The 14,988-nt window shown below is 43.8% G+C and overlaps 1 long non-coding RNA gene across 3 annotated transcripts in view; it reads left to right on the top strand.

The window, feature by feature from the left end:
* Window positions 1–14,988, top strand: part of LOC136171799 (uncharacterized) — a 36,303-nt gene that overhangs the window by 5,905 nt on the left and 15,410 nt on the right. For 2 of the 3 annotated variants that reach the window (XR_010663914.1, XR_010663913.1), the window contains exon 2: window positions 618–700. This is a non-coding gene — a long non-coding RNA (uncharacterized lncRNA). Of the gene's footprint in view, window positions 1–617; window positions 701–9,940; window positions 10,024–14,988 lie in introns of all 3 variants that reach the window. The other variant, XR_010663915.1, reaches the window with a different exon arrangement.

Consider the following 14,988-nt stretch of genomic DNA (forward strand, 5'->3'; position numbering starts at 1 on the left):
CTTCAGTTTCTTCCTCTTTAAATGAGGAGGATTAATAAAAGTATACATATTAAAGTACTTAAATAGCATCCAGCATGTATTAGGTGTCTGAAGGTATGTTTGACTTGCATGCTTTTCTTGGTACCTAATCTTGACTTTTTTCCATTTGCCCATCTGACCTGTCATAATTCTTTTCTCCCAGATAATCAATAATATCAGGTAATCTATCAATTCCGTTTTCCCCAAGAGCCCGTTCTTTCCCTAAGAGCTCTCCAAACTATTGCAACCTGGATCCCTCCAGGCTGCTACTGACGGTTGCCCTCCTGGCATTACCCTTGAGATGTGAAAACCAAGTTCTATTCATGGAGCCAAAGAATGAATTCTTCTAACTCGTAAACACACAGGCAAAGTTTATTTTAAAGGATAGAGATACAAACTTCTCAGCATAGACTCTGAGAGGGGGTGAAGAGACTCCAAAAGGAGGAGATAACAGCAGTTCTTATATCTTTACTAGTATTGATCTGTATATTTTTGGTTGGCTTGTGACTTTAATATATGTCATTTTTGACCAATCAGTTTGAATGTTTCAACTGAATGTTGTCATTTTTATGGCTTTCTTTTGGTTCGCGGTTTCTCAGTTTCCAAGACATTGAGACGCCATCCCTCAACCCTGTCTCAAGACCCCAGACCATTATTTGGGAACCAGATGCATGTTCAAAAGGTAATGATTCATCTGCAGTTCTTCTCCTTGATATACTAGACAGCAGTTAAAGATTGTCTTGTCCTGGGTCTGAAAGTTTTATGACCCTCCAGACCTGCGAGGCATTCCTCTGAATGCCTAGAAACTGGAGCTTTGGGCTAACGGAGCGAAACATCTATGTGAGGGAATAAGTTGAAGTTAGAAAAAGACCGAGGCTCTCAACCCTACACTGACTACCTAACAATTTAGTCACGTTACCTTGCCACTCTCTTCTTGGACATCTGGCCTCTGGAGTCCTCTTTCTTGATTTATTCCCTTGCCTTGGTGAGCACATTAGCAGCCTTAGGACTCCAACCTCCCCACCCACCAACTTTCCTTAACCCTGTATTGACCGTCCTTGACCTGCCCAACTTAAAATAAAAATTATTCACTTCTTTTTAAACTCTAATCACTCCGTTGTACCCTCATCCTACCTTTAGTTCTATTACTTCCTGTCTCCTCAATTTTCTCTCTTTCAAGCATTTTAAGTCTTTCCTTTCTATTGAATCATTCTCAAGCTACAAACATAGTCAAATTTTTCTTAAAGAACAAGCAACCTCATTTTAACCCAGTACCACCCATTCCTCTTTTCTTTGTCTTAAAACTTCTAGAAAACAAAGTTTGCTGCTTCACTCTCCTGAACCCTCTCTGGTGGGGCTTCTGTCCTTTCAGGCCACTGAAGCTGCAGCTTCTGAGGTCACTGGAGCCCCCAGTTTCTCCTCCTATTTGCCTTAACACCTTAAAATCATTGTCTTTTTTTATCTCTCCACTAATTCCCATTTAGAGGAATTTTTTTTTTAAAGTGCTTTTATTTTTCCAAATTCAGGTAATGACAACAAATAAGCTAACCATATGTTACCTGGTCAAGATTTTTAGGGTAGATGCTTTGGGAAACGGAGGAAATCTTTTGTAATCATCCTGTTATTTTATGCCTAGAGAAAACTAATGATTATTTTCAAGCCTCAAATGGGTGCTTTAAAAGTTTTGTCTCAGTATTTTAAAGATTTTTACCTTTAATCCATGTCACATTATTAATTTGCTTGATAAGCCCTTTGAGTATAAATAATACAAAGGAAAATACCCCTGTGTAACACCCCAGGGAAAACAAATTCCAAGTTAATGAAGAGGGTAGAGCATTGTTCAACAGATTTCTCAGCGTTGCTCAACCCTTCTGGGAACAAATAAATATTTTTAAAGTTCTTTTGGACTAAGGGCCTAGTCTTCATATCAGTGGAAAAACTGAGAAATGGAGTATTCCTGCCTTTTCAGTAAATAAAGATATCATAGTCATTAGCGATGAGTCCCTGAGCGCTATGGGCCCTCTGGGAGGAGAAACATACACGGTAACTAGCAGCCAATAGGACTCCCACTCCCTAAGGGGAGCTCTGGATGTGAAAAAACACAAGACACTGGCCCCAGGTAGATGAGATGCATGTGAAAGGGAAGGTTTCATTGTGCCCAGACTCTTGGCATCTTCCCATATACAGAAAAGCACTAAATGCCTTAACTTGAGATATCTGGTTTTCTTTAATTAACAACAGTCTTTTGATGTTCAGGCTACTGGCCCTTTGTTTCAAAAGTTGTGTATAACCTGGCCCCTCCCCTCACCTCCTCAGAAGAGTTCTCTCAGGATTCCTTGAGATGCTGGTGTTCCAGGCTTGAAGTCCTAAACATGCCCACCTAGTAAAACATAACTCTGAACTTTTAGGTTGTGATGATTTTTTAATTTGACAAATATGTATGTATATTCTTTATATATAATATGTATATGTTCCCCACCCTACCCCACCATCTCTGAGATGTGTAATATATACTCAGATTTGAGTTACATTAAGAAAATTCAGTGGAAGAGTATAGAGAAGCTTTGCCTTTCTAATTAAAATATGTAGCAGGGTTTGAGTAGATTTTTGCAAGTTTCCAGTTTCTTCTCTTAGAAATAAATATTCGCGTAAATCAGGCAAATAATCATTATAAAATCACTATTCAATCTTATTATTGTTGTGGAATCCGGAGCCGCAAAACACAACTCGGAGGACACTGAAGGCAGTGGAGTACAGTTTATTACGGCAGCAGGTCCAAGGGGAATCCGTTCCCAACAAGGAGCCTGATGTCTCTGAGAGGCCCAGTTTTATACTCCCCACCACGTGACTGGTTACACGTTAGCAACCTCTTTGTCGTGTATGACTGAGTTTTACAAGTAGGTGCTAGGAGAACAAGCAATTAAGGTTGAAGGGAGAGAACAATGATTATACATCAAAGGGGGATGTTTCATGGTTAAGCTAACAGGGGCAGCCTGACCTCAACTACAGTCTCCATTTGCCATCTGTAGGGAGGGAAGTCTCCAGGAGACCTGGTTTTCATTAGCAATGGTTTCCTCACTCTTGGGTGGGGTTCAGGCCCAGTTTACATCCTGCCTTTAAGACGGATGACAAGCTTCAAGATGGAGTCTCTCCTGCTTGCCTCACACTGGCCCCAACATTGCGCCCTCTTGATGCCCATCTTATCTTTAACGATGGGCTCCAGTCATGGGTCGGCACTGTGCATGGGGACTGTGTAACTGCGGCTGGGCTGTCAGTCTGAAGGCTACACATCAAGGTATACACTGGAGAATGCAAGGCCCCCAAATTAGAAATACAATGATTAACAAAATAATTACAAAAAGATTTTTCCACCAATCACCTTTGATCCAAGAAAATACCAGCGTCCGAAAAGGAGGATTATCGTTTGACATAGCTTTTACCTGGTTTTTCATCTTGTCTAGAGCAGCTGATACATTGCCAGATAAATCAGAGATATATACACAACATTTAACTTTAATTATAGGAGAGGTCCCTCCTTGGATGGCTATAAGTATGTCAAAGAAAGTGAAAGTTAGAAAGTTAAGTCGCTCAGTCGTGTCCCACTCTTTGCAACCCCATGGACTGTAACCCACCAGGCTCCTCCGTCCATGGGGTTCTCCAGGCAGGAATACTGGAGTGGGTTGCCTTTTCCTTCTCCAGGGGATCTTCCCGACCCAGGGATTGAACCAAGGTCCACTGCGTTGCAGGCAGACACTTTAACCTCTGAGCCACCAGTGAAGCCCAAGTATGTCAAAAGTCATCAAATTTTGAATCACTGTCTTTCTCATTTGTATTTGTTCTTCATTTAAAACTTGGATTGCCTTTGTGTTGTCCAGGAGGGCCTGCTTCATGAAGTTAGAACTTCTACTTTAATCATAATATCTGTTGTTTCTATAGATGGTACAAACAAGGCAGCTATGTAATCATACCATTGAAATACAGATCTTGCCCACTGCATGTAAATCAGGCAAATTTACTGGGGCTTGTTGTAAGGATGGCTTAATACTTCAACGAGCAAAGGCAAATTCTAAAGTGTAGTGGCCAACCCAACCGACTGGAAGCCAAGGCCATAAGTTCTATCCATACAGTCATTGGGTGCCATTCGGGGTCACCCACCAGATCTCAGGGTTGCACTTCCAGTCTGAGCCAGGCCAGCAAGCTGGTAAATCTGGGCGATAAGTGACCTCATATGTTTGTTCACATTGCTCAGAGGACAAGTATCCCACATATTTTAATTCTTTTGGATCCATGGGACAGTCACCAAATCCAATCTTTTGTTCCCTTTGCTCCCAACAGATAGGGGCAGGAACAATAGGTTGGCCTTTTTCTGGAGTTGTTCAAATATATTTATCCCATATCTGGTAAAATTGTTCAAAGTACCTGATGGATTGGCCCTTTTTACTGGTCATAGAGTTTTTATCTTTTTTTATTTTTTAAGTAAAAAATGTAGGCTTTTGCTACTTCTGGAAAGCTTGCATTTACTTCAAATGTCACCCCATGGCCTTGATCAATCTGATTAGAGTCCAGTTTACACCAAGAAAGAAGTGACAGGTTGTGAGTTACCAAAGAAAGAAATATTTCCCGTTATTGTCTCAAAAGAGGAACAGAGGGGGCTCAAGCCCCATCTGTGAAGGGGAGACACCCACCTAGGAAGTCCATCGATCACTGACAAAGACATGGCCCCACAAACACAACAGTTAGAGGTGTTATGGAAGTTTGCATACAAGTGGGCCCAGGACAGGAACACTTTATCCCCAGTTTGCAGTCCCAGTAGGGTTGTCATGCCGATTAGGAATAGCAGAGTCATCTGTAGCGGCTCCATCCTTGGTCTGTGGTTGTCGATGGAAGATGAGTCGGGTCTTCAGGGGTTCTCCTGGATTAGTGTGGGCGGTCCAGTATCCCTTTCCCTCCGCTGCTGTCTTGAGCCGAGTGTGGTGAGTCCAGGGAGTGATGCCTGCAACTGTAACTGCAGTGGGAGTGGTTAGTAAAATAGTGTACGGCCCTCTCCAGGTGGGGGATGCCGTCTGCTATTTCCAATGCTTTGCCGATACTAAATCTCCTGGTGAGTATGGGTGTATAGTAGTACCTAAGGAAAATGGAATCCTTTCTTGAACATAAGGGATGATATCATAGATTACCTCCCGCAACTGTTCCAGTTGCAGTGACGCCTCATCCCTCCTCTTGGTAATAAATTTCCGTTTACTTCCCGAATAAGTGGAGAAGGCCTCCTGTGCATTATCTCATAGGGGGAATACCCGTGGGACCAGGGGGTCATCCTGATCCTCATTAACACTAATGGCAGCACGTCCATCCAGGGGGCGCCAGTTTCTTGCAGCCATTTTGCCAAAGTCACCGTGATGGTCCGGTTCATTCTCTCAACTGTTCCTGACCTTTGTGGCCTATACGCTGCATGTAGTTTCCATTTAGTATTTACTGCTTTGTAGACCAGTTGGAGTAATTCAGCCACAAACGCAGGCCCATTATCTGACTCTACACTCAGAGGGAACCCAAACCTAGGAATAATGTGTCTCAGCAAGAATCGGGCCACTTCTTTGCTTTTTCAGCCTTGGTGGGGTAAGCTTCTACCCATCCCGTAAAAGTACATAACCATCACCAGCAGATATTTGTGTCCTCGGCATGGCTTTACCTCCGTGAAGCCCACTTCTAGATGTTTAAATGGAGCGTTCCCTTATTCTTGGCACAGGTTACACATGCGCGGCTTGCATCTGCACAAACGGCTATCAGACATGGTATGACAAAATACCAAGCTGAACTCTTGCTCAGTCCGTGCCCAGGTGGTTTCATCCTCGCCATGGACTGGGGCCGCCTGGGCGGTTAGTAGGCTCGACGCCACAGGCATCACCATAGGTTTGGTTGCTGCACTGACCTGGGCGGCTGCTTTTGCTGCTCCATCGGCCAGACAGTTCCTTTTCGCCTGGGGTGTGTCCGCCCTCTGGCGGCCTCTACAGTGCATTACTGCCACTGCAGCGCGTTCCCACACTGCTTCCAACAGCAGCGAAATTTCCTCTTTGTTGTTTATCTCTTTGTCAGTTGCAGTTAATAGTCCCCTTTCCTTATATATGGAGAATGGCTGGTAGTAAAGAGCAGTGGGGCCAGATGAATGTGCCCATCTGACCCCACCTTAAAACTCAACATTCGGAAAACTATGATCATGGTTCTGGTCCCATCACTTCATGGCAAATAGATGGGGGAACAGTGGAAACAGTGGCAGACTTTATTTTGGGGGGCTCCAAAGTCACTGCAGATGGTGACTGCAGCCATGAAATTAAAAGATGCTTGCTCCTTGGAAGGAAAGTTATGACCAACCTAGACAGCATATTAAAAAGCAGAGACATTACTCTGCCAACAAAGGTCTATCTAGTCAAGGCCATGATTTTTCCAGTATTCATGTATGGATGTGAGAGTTGGACTATAAAGAAAGCTGAGTGCTGAAGAGTTGATGCTTTTGAACTGTGGTGTTGGAGGAGACTCTTGAGAGTCCCTTGGACTGCAAGGAGATCCAACCAGTCCATCCTAAAGGAAATCAGTCCTGAATATTCACTGCGAGGACTGATGCTGAAGCTGAAACTCCAATACTTTAGCCACCTTATGTGAAGAACTGACTCATTTGAAAAGACCCTGATGCTGGGAAAGATAGAAGGTGGGAGGAAAAGGGGACGACAGAGGATTGCTGGCATCACCGACTCCATGGACATGAATTTGAGTAAAGTCTGGGAGTTGATGATGTACAGGGAAGCCTGCAGTCCGTGGGGTCTCAAAGAGTCAGACACGACTGAGCGGCTGAAATGAACTGAACTGACCCCACCTGCGGTGCTGCCTGGACTTCCCTAAGAGGCATCTGCAAAACCTCTCTCTCTTGAGACTTCTTTGTAGACCTCATCTGCCTCTGAACACTCGGCTCTCCCTTTTTGCCTTCCTCTGAACCAGGGAGGGGGGTGTAATGCTGGCACAGTTTCTCCCATCCTACTCTGTGGTGCAGCAGGAAGGAAAGGAGCTACCTGCACCGGGGGAGGTGGGGCAGGAAAATCTCTCTTTTCCTACTTCCTCCTCCTGCTCTGGGAGTTCACATGTGTTCCCAGTGTGGGGGAGGAAGTGGAAGCCCCTCTTCCTCTGGATCTTGATATATTCTTGTTTTCGACTTTTCTTACCTGGGTTCTGCCTGCGCCAGCAGAATCTTGCTTTCTCCTTTGTCAAGGTAACGTCCCCGGGCCCGAGGGGGTGGGTTTTGTGCAGTTAGTAGCCATGAGTCAATGTACGGAAACTGATGTGGGTGGCCTGGCTACCCGGTTACCATAGAGTACACAGCCCAAATTTTGCCCAATTTTAGGGTTCCCTCTGAGGGCCGTCCTTCCCCAAAGGATAGCCAGTCTATCTCACAAAAGCTTTTAAGCTTATTCTGGGTTAGCTTTCCACCATAGTCTCCTCCAAAGCCCTTTCTGAAGTTTTTAATCATGCATCCAAGAACGATCGGCTTGGATTTCCACTACCCATCCTGCTCATACTTTCCTTCTGTATTACCTCTCGTGCTCCTCTCTCGGTAGCCAGCCAGATCCAATCAATTAAGGCTTCCACATACTCTTCTCTGCACAAGTCTGATCCTTGCTAAATCCAAGACCGCCTTATCACTGGTCGGTGCAGGCAAACGTGCGTCCAAAGGCACAGTTCCCAATCCAACCCCAAACAATGCTTTGGGAGATCCCAGAGTCCCTAAGGAGAACGGGAGGTGTCTCGGGAAAGGGGACAGTCCCTTGGAAACCAAAAGATTTGTTGCCAAACAACCAGTACAGGCCTAGTTAACAGAGTACCACTTATTTCAGTAAACAATTCCCTACCAAGCCTACGAGGACACAGCCGCCAAACACTCATCCAGCCCCAAGGGGTTGCTCAGTCCCCTTCTTCCACTGTTACAGTGGGACCTGTCTGCACGCTTCCCTTCTGTTGACAACAGTTGTGAAGTCCGCCTGGAAGGACAAATCACTAAAACGAGCCGATTCGGAGAGGGAGGCGCCTTCCCCTCCCGGAGGCTCTCATCCCTGCGAGCTGCAGGCGGAGGCTCAACGGGCCTGTATCTCCGAGGGCTTCCCAGCCAACATACCAGAAATTTTGTGGAATCCGGAGTCGCAAAACACACCTCAGAGGACACTCAAGACAGTGGAGTACAGTTGTTTACGCCAGCGGGTCCAAGGGGAATCAGTTCCCAGCAAGGACCCTGATGTTTCTGAGAGGCCTGGTTTTTCACCCACCCCCCACCCCGGCTAGGTGACTGGTTGCATGATAGCAACCTCTTTGTTGCGTGTGATTGAGTTTTACAACAAGTAGGTGATAGGAGGACAAGCAATTAAGGTTAAAGGGGGAGAGCAATGATTATATATCAAAGGGGGAATGTCTCCATGGTTAATCTAACAGGAGCAACCTGGCCTCAGCTACAGTCTCCATTTGCCATCGGTAGGGAGGGAAGTCTCCAGGAGACCTGGTTTTCATTAGCAGTGGTTTCCTCACTCTTGGGCAGGGTTCAGGCCCAGTTTACATCCCGCCTTAAAGACGGATGACAGGCTTCAAGATGGAGTCTCTCCTGCTTGCCTCACGCTGGGCCCAACAATGAAAGTTGATAACTCTGAAACCCAAATGAAAAGTTAAAAAACAAAACAAACAAACGACAACAACAAAAACACAGGTGCTTTAAGGGGGAAAGAAAGGGTGCATTTATTGAACTGACATCATGAATCAACAATTTTTTATATTTTTCTGTTTTTTTTTTTTTTCTATGCTGATTCCAGCACTGAAGGCAGGACTAAACACTCCTGTTCCTTCGCTTTATTTAAAAGCAGGGGGCTCCCGGTCCATAATTGGACTACATCATTTGAAGAAATCAGTGGAACTTAGGCACAGTCGTTTCTGACCCACCCCTCAAAGTATAAAATCCGAGATGGGGCACATGGCTTGAGTCACAGTAACTGAGGAAGGGAACAAGCACCGGTGTTTTGTTGTGTTTAGTTTCTCTGCTGGCATGTAAGGGCACTTAGTAAAAAATGCAGAGTTAAGGCCACGCCGTAGACTTAAAGGTGTGGGGGTAGAGACAGGAGGAGGAGGAAAGCAGAGGACTGCCCAAGGAGCAGAGAAAAGTCTGGACTGAAATCGCCCGCAAGGGCACCTCCTGGTGGTCCGATGGTTAAGAATCCGCCTTGCAATGCAGGCGACCCCGATTCTTTCCCTGGTCTGGGACAATCCCATATGCCTCTGAGCAGACCTCTGTACCACAACCGCTGAGCCCAAGAGCTGAAACTGCTGAAGCTGACGTACCTAGAGCCTCTGCTCTGCAACAGAAGAAGCCACTGCAGCGAGAAGCCTGCGCACCTCCATGAACGGTAGCCCCTGGTTCTAGTGGTAGCCCCACAACTAGAGAACGCCCGCATGCAGTAACGAAGACCCACCACAGCCAAAAAATGATAAAGAAGTTAATTTTTTAAAAAATCTTCCCCAAGGAAAACCTTAGATGTCAATTTCTGAGGTGCCTGTGCTGTGCATAGTCAGTCTCCAGATTCACCTTCCAGCCCCTGACAAGTTAACAGTAATGACTTCATACTTTCATCCTGAGATAACTTGGGGAGATTTCCCTTTTAGAAGTACTAGATTTCCTGCTGCTATTTCTTTTTTTTTTCCAGTGGGTTTTGTCATACATTGATATGAATCAGCCATAGAGTTATGCTATTTCTTTTAAATTCCTCTGGAACACAGAGACTTTTGAAAAGGAGTAGACAGAGTAGAATGTTTTAGCTTCTACCCTAAGAGTAGGTGTGACGTTCAGGGCTTAGGAGAAAGAAATACCAGTAAATGTAAAGTCTTTTGGCTTTTATGTCTCTAGGAATGCCAAATTTATGCTGACCCCACTTGTATGTCCACTGCAACCAGATGCAGGAGGTGATCAGCCTGGACCCTGGTCAATAGGTAATGCCTGTTAGCATCTTTCCTCAAGCCCTGCTCCATGGAAATCTCCAAGAGGACACAGTATCTTACCTAGCTGACTGAAAAAAAAATGCACAGCTTGAAAGTTGAAAATTATGTTTTACTTGGCAGACAAAGTGGAGGACTTAAGCCTGGGACACAGCCTCTCGGATAGCTCTAAGGGACTACTCTGAAAAGGTAAGGGAGGAGCTAGGATATGTAGATGTTTTTGCAACAAAGACCAGGAAGTCAGAATAGCAAAAGATTACTCTTAATTATAGAAAACCAGGTATCTCGAGTTAAGACATTTAGCACTTCTCTATGTATGGGAAGATGCAAGAGTCTGGGCTCACTGAAATCACTCCTCAGCTGTCTGGGGCCAATATCCCGTACTTTCTCATCCTGAGTCTCTGCAAGGCACACCATCAGGGTGACTGCAGCTGACTGCTAGATGGCAGGCATTCTCCTTCTACCCTGAATTCCCTTGGGGCTCACTTTGGGGGCCCTATAATGTGATGTCTTGATGGCTGCAACATCATGTATTTACTGATATGGCAAGGAACCTTTTCTCATTGACAACCTAATCAGAGTTATCTATGAGTCAGTTATACAGGGAATTATACAGGGTTACTATACAGGAGATACACAGGAGTTTTACAGGGAGTCATACAGAGGGCAGACAGGCCTTTGAATAGCTGTTAGTTCAGATTAATAGAATCAAATTGTTAAGATATGAACTCTTGGGCTTCAGTTTTACCATAGTTAACGCTGGAGTCCCTGGGTTTCAGGGAAGCGAGTGAGCCAAGAACTGCGAGCTCTTAGGTGATGGGAGGCAGGGGCAAGGGAACCCCATCATGTCCCATTTTGAGCTCTTATGCCCAAGTCAGGACGAGGGGTTACCAGGGCACCTCAGGATGAGGATAGCTCATATGATGAGGCTTGTCTTACATTTCCATTCTGGTGAAAGAATTTTAAAACACAAGGGAAGAGGTTTGGGGTTAAAAATGGCAGATTTAATGATAGCATTTATCACCCATCTTTCTCAATATCTACATTTATTTTTTCTGTAAATTCACTTTTATTGGATCCCACTTATAAGTGAGATCATGCATAATTTGTCTTCTTCTGTCAGATTATTTCGCATAGTATAACACTCTCAAGTTCCATCCATGTTGTCAGAAATGGCAGGATTTCTCTTTTTATGCCTGAATAATATTCTATTATATGTTTCACAGCTCTGTTATCCATTCATTCATTGTACGCACTCAGATTTTTTCCATGCCTTGACTATTGTAAATAATGCTGCAATGAATATGAAGGTGCACTGGTGTCTCTTCCAGATAGTGATTTCACTTCCTTCAGATATATACTGAGAAGTAGGGTTGCTGAATCATATGGTAGATCTATTTTTAATTTTTTGAGAAACCTCCATAATGTTTTCCACAGTGACTGTACAATTTACATTCTCACTAACAGTGTTCTAGGGTTCTCTTTTCTCCACATCCTTGCAAGCATTTGTCTTGCTTATCTATTGTCGCTTTCATAACAAGTATGATGAGATATCTCATTGTAGTTTCAATTTGCAGTTCCCTGATGATCAGCACTATTGAGTTTTCTTGTACCTGTACCTATTCCAGTCTATTGCCCAATTTTTAATCAGATTGATTTCTTTACTGTTGAGTTTGAGTTGCTTGCATATTTCAGATACTAACCCCTTATTAGATGTGTGCTTTGCAAATATTTTCTTCCTGTCCATAAGTTGTGTTGACTTAAAATTATGCAGAGCTTTTTAGTTTAATATAGCCCCACTTTTTTTTGTTTGTTTGTTCATTTGTTTGCCTTTGTTGTTTGTGCTTTAAGTGTCATATCCAAGAAATCATTGTCAAGACCAAGGTCAAGGAGCTTTTTCCCTATGTTTTCTTCTAGGAGTTTTATGATTTCAGGTCTTATATTTATGTCTTTAATTTTGAGTTATTTTAGTGGTATAAGATAGGGATCTTACATTCATTCATTTAAAATGATAGTTCCCTGGTGGCTCAGATCTTTAAGAGTCTGCCTGCAATGCAGGAGACCCAGGCTTGATCCCTGGGTCAGGAAGATCCTCTGGAGAAGGGAATGGTTACCCACTCCAATATACTTGCCTGGAGAATTCCGTGGACAAAGGGACCTGGCTGGCTACAGCCCATGGGATCACAAAGAGTAGGACACAACTGAACTACTAACACTTTGATTTTCAAAGGGATAACAGGAACAAGTTCCTTACATTAAAGCAAATGAGGGTGGATGACAGATATGGATAGTTTCTGAAAAATAGAAAACTGGAAGAAGAAAATGGTGGTGCATGAGGCTGGGTGGGGAAGCTGCTACTTAAAATAGAAGCCACAAGTCAGGGAAATGCTCCCAGGGAGGGCACTAGTCCAACAAAAGAACCATGGAAAGTCCCCCTAGAGGCGAGAGAGGGCCAGGGTGAAGCTCCGCAAAAAAGCAAGAGTGTTAATAGAAATTCTTAAATAGTAAATAATACCCATCATCACCCCTACCCAACCTCCTGTGGATAGAATACTTGGGAACAGAGTTCCTCCTACCCCTACTCCCCCAGATAAAATCAGATTAGCATCAGACATCTCATTTGAAACACTGGATGTTAGTAACACAATGGAGCAACACCTTCAAAATTCTGAGGGGAAAATTACTTTGAGCCTAGAATTATATAGAAAATTAAGTAAGTTACTGATTTTTTCAGATTTTAGAATGAATCCATGAATGTAGTACAAATGGTTTAATTATGGGTACAAAACAGTATATAAATGACGGGAAGCTTGGGGATGTCAAAGTGTAGATGAGAGAAATTAGAAGATGGGAGTTTTGAGGGAGTTAAAGGGAAGGTAGGGCCCTTAATCCTACTGAGTCGGGAGTTACTGTCAGCGGAGTAATGGCCCTTCAGAGATGTCTAAGGCCAAATCAATCCCAGGATCCTGAGAATATATGAGATTAAATAGCAAAGGGGAATTAAGTTTGCAGATAGTGTTAAAGCTGCTAATCAGCTGACTTGGAGATGGGAGATTATCCTGGATTATTTAGGCAGGCCCAATGTAATCATTTATTTACTCACCAGTCAGTGAGCTTCAAGCCTGACTGGGTCAATGTAAACAAGCAGTATATAGGCAGTCCTCAAATTCATATAATTCCCAGGCCCATCAATTTCACTGACATTGACTTAGTTAAATAAACCAGTTCCCTAACAGCACAGTTCAAATTTCAGTTACTATGGTATATTAGTTGTAAGTCGTTAGGTCCACAAATCCGTCCCTATGTAACACATGTGCTGCAAGATCAGGGACTAGTATTCACCTTACTTCTCTCAAATCCTGCTAGGAATTGGTCACCGCCCATCTGTTAGTCAGTTCCCTCAGATGGCAGAGCACCTTGTTGTGCTGTCTCCTTGTTAACTATGTGATGCTTTACAAAGTGGATAACCAGATTTGGCCAGTAGAGACGAAAGTGCACAGGAGAAATGAAAACGATAAAGCTAGAAGTGAGATGAACACAGATGAAGTTGTAGAAGAAATCACTGGTTGTGGGAATATTGGCCCTGCTGCTATTCTAAAGCCTCTAGATATGCAGCTGGAGGAACTCAGCGCAGGCAAGCTTGTCATCGTAAAGGAGGAAAGTTGTAATGAGAACGATGAAAATGTCCCAGAGGAAGTGATGGTAAGTGGTTAGTTGACATTCTAATGGAAATAATCCTGCCCCAAGGAGTTGCAAGCTGCCTGCTTGCTTCAGAAGTCCCAAAGGTTTGACCAAACCTATTGATGTCATAAGTAGGAAAACATCAATTGGATGGATTATTAGGCAGCTGCTAGCCCACAACCTTTTAGGGCCAGCAGAGAGAAAATGCTAATTTGCCAACAAGGTCCATTATCCAGGTTCACACTCAGTATGTGTCCAAGCACTATCCAAGAATTTTCCAGACAGACTTAGGATGACTGGATCCCTCCTACAGAGAAAAACTGATGAAACATGGGTTTTTTTCTTTGTTTGTTTCTACCTGTAGTTATGCGATCCTTCCCTACTGTGACACCCGTGAGGGGAAATTGTTACTTAAAAATGAGCTCCAAGCAAGGATTTGCAAGTAGTGGGTTACTCTCAGCAAATAGAATGCTGGGAAACGTACATTCCTTCAAAGAATAAAAGGCAAAAAAATAGCGCTTTTCAGGCATCTATTTATCAGCAACTGTCTAAATTCTAAGATGTGAGAACTCCAGGTTTGCCCAGAGGCCCTAATTTCCAGGGTCAAGGCAGTATGTTTCCCTGCACTTTCCGATCCTTGTAATTGCATTCCTAGGTCATACTGGGACTGGCCAAGAGGAAACAGGCTGCGGGAGTGTGTCTGAGAGTGGGGTGCCATACTGTTGTTACCTGGATTAGTTGACATTCCACTGGAAACCGGCCAGAGGCTAGGAGTCGCAAGCCGCCTTCTGCTTCACAAATCTCAAAAGGTTGACCAAAGATATTGCTGTCACAAGTAAGAAAACAGCAATTGGATGGATTTTTAGGTAACTGCTAGGTGGCACCTTTTTAGGGCCAACAGAAAGAAAATGCTAATTTTGCCAAGAAGGTCCAGTATCCAGGTTCACACTCAGTGTGTGTCCCTGCAGTATCCAAGAATTTTCCAGACAGGCCTAGGATCACTGGATCCCTCCTACAGAGAAAACTTGATGGAACAGGCATTTGATGTTTGTTTGCTTTTCCCTGTGAGTGTGGGGGATTTGCCTACTGTAACACAGGTGAGGGGAAATTTTTTACTTAAAAATGACCTCCAAGCAAGGATTTCTGAGCAGTCTGTCTCAGCAAACAGAATGCTGTGAAATCTATGTTCCTTTGATGAATGAAAGGCAAAAAGGAGTATTTTTCAGGAATCTGTCAATCAGCAACAGTCTAGATTTTAAGATGTGAGAACTCCAGGTT

Source organism: Muntiacus reevesi, chromosome 7, assembly GCF_963930625.1.
Source record: "Muntiacus reevesi chromosome 7, mMunRee1.1, whole genome shotgun sequence".
Lineage (NCBI taxonomy): Eukaryota > Metazoa > Chordata > Mammalia > Artiodactyla > Cervidae > Muntiacus > Muntiacus reevesi.